Source organism: Notolepis coatsorum (genome assembly GCF_963971535.1).
Source record: "Notolepis coatsorum genome assembly, contig: SCAFFOLD_1658, whole genome shotgun sequence".
NCBI lineage: Eukaryota > Metazoa > Chordata > Actinopteri > Aulopiformes > Paralepididae > Notolepis > Notolepis coatsorum.
The window spans coordinates 37,501-39,159 of record NW_028172519.1 but is presented as its reverse complement, the minus strand read 5'-3'; the positions used below and the strand labels follow the sequence as shown (position 1 = coordinate 39,159).

The following is a 1,659-nucleotide window of genomic DNA, read 5'->3' as shown; positions in this document are numbered from 1 at the left end:
ACTGAACAACCAGTGACGTCAGACTACACCTCCCTATAGGGACTGCTACTTTACCTTTTAATTTGAGCTGTAATGAAACGGTAATTACACAAGACTCTGTGTCCCTGATGGCCATATTCAAACTCCTTCACTCCCAGTGGACTGTCAAACTAAATGAACGTGTGCGAAACCGTTAAGAGTCTCTGGACGCGTGTGAGATAAACAAATTAATCAGCATCTTTGTTGTTTTTGGTGACGTGTCCCTTTAATGTTGATGTTTTTTTTTATGTGGACCCCCAAGAAGAATTGTGCCTAATCAGAATAAACTAATCAACGAGTAAATAAAATGCCTTTGATAGTGTTCCTCCCTCCTTAACCCAGCGCTGTGCTCTCAGCCCAGCACCCGCATCTCAACACTGCCACCCAGCCCCCCCGCCAGCCCCGCCCCACCCCATAGAATGCTATAATCATCAAGATCAAGGCAAGACTTAATCCCAAACAGCAAACACAGAGAGAGAGAGGGAGGGGAGAGAGCAAAGCGACTGTGTGGTGCGTTGACAGAGAGAGGAGTGTTAGGTTACACTCAGTGTCTCCTCCATTAGTTCCACTCTGTGGCTGGCAGAGGGAAACGTTCACCACTCAGCTCCAGATGTGGACATGTGTAGAGAGCCCGGCGCCCTCCGACTGGCTGTCTGAGCTGTCAATCACGGTGCGCATATCGGGATTGGTGCCGATCGGAGTTCTGGAACGATTATTCCAGTGCCCCCACCTTTCCCTGAATGGTCAGTAGAGAGGGTAGTTGAGGATGAGTGAAGCTTAAAGGTGCAAGTTGATGTATGGAATCTGTGAATAGAGCATGGGACTGTATGTACGACAGATGTGAATTCCTTCTGACCCTCTCTGTGTGTCTTGTCAAGCAGGAGACTACCTGGAGAAGATGTGGTCTGGAAGAGACAGCTCTGACATCAAAAGTGAGGAATCATCCATCTTATTTATACTATCTGCTGTTCTTACTGGCCTCCTCTCCTCACCTCTCTTTTCCTCACCTATCTTCTCCTCGCCTCTCTTCTCCTCTCTGCTCCTCATCTCTCCTCACCTCTCCTCTCCTCTCTCTCTCCTCTCTTCTCCTCACCTCTCTCTCACTCTATCTTCTCCTCTCCTCTCTCACCTCTCCTCACCTCTCTTCTCCTCACCTCTCCTCACCTTTCCTCTCCCAACATCTCCTCTCCTCACCTCCCCTCCTCTCCCTTCTCTTCTCTCCTCTCCACTCTGCTCCACTCCTCACCTCTCCTCTCCTCTCCTCTCCTTTTCTCTCTTCTCCTCTCATCTCCTCTCTCCTCTTTTTTTCTCTTCTCTTCTTTTCTTTTCTCTTCTCTTCTCCTCTCCTCTCCTCTCCTCTCCTCTCCTCTCTTCTCCTCACCTCTCTTCTCCTCACCTCTCCTCACCTCTCCTTTCCTCTTCCAACATCTCCTCTCCTCACCTCTCCTCTCCTCTCCTCTCCTCTCCTCTCCTCTCTCCTCTCCTCTCCTCTCTCTCTCCTCTCCTCTCCTCTCCTCTCCTCTCCTCTCCTCTCCTCTTCTCACCTCTCCTCTTCTCTCATCCTTCCTCTGCAGTTGAAAGAGACAGCCTGGCAGACTTCTGTGTCCTGAGCCAGCGCCCCCCCGCCTCACCTAGCCGGCC

The 1,659-nt window shown here is 50.6% G+C and overlaps 1 pseudogene across 1 annotated transcript in view; it reads left to right on the top strand.

The window, feature by feature from the left end:
• Positions 1 to 601: 601 nt before the first annotated feature.
• LOC311247711 (DNA-binding protein SATB2-like) overlaps positions 602 to 1,659 on the top strand; it is a 17,712-nt pseudogene continuing 16,654 nt past the window's right edge. Inside the window, exons 1-3 of the transcript XR_014621022.1 lie at positions 602 to 761; positions 900 to 950; positions 1,593 to 1,659. The exon at positions 1,593 to 1,659 is cut by the window's right edge and continues 526 nt beyond it. The product of XR_014621022.1 is annotated as a DNA-binding protein SATB2-like (transcript). The remainder of the gene's footprint in view (positions 762 to 899; positions 951 to 1,592) is intronic.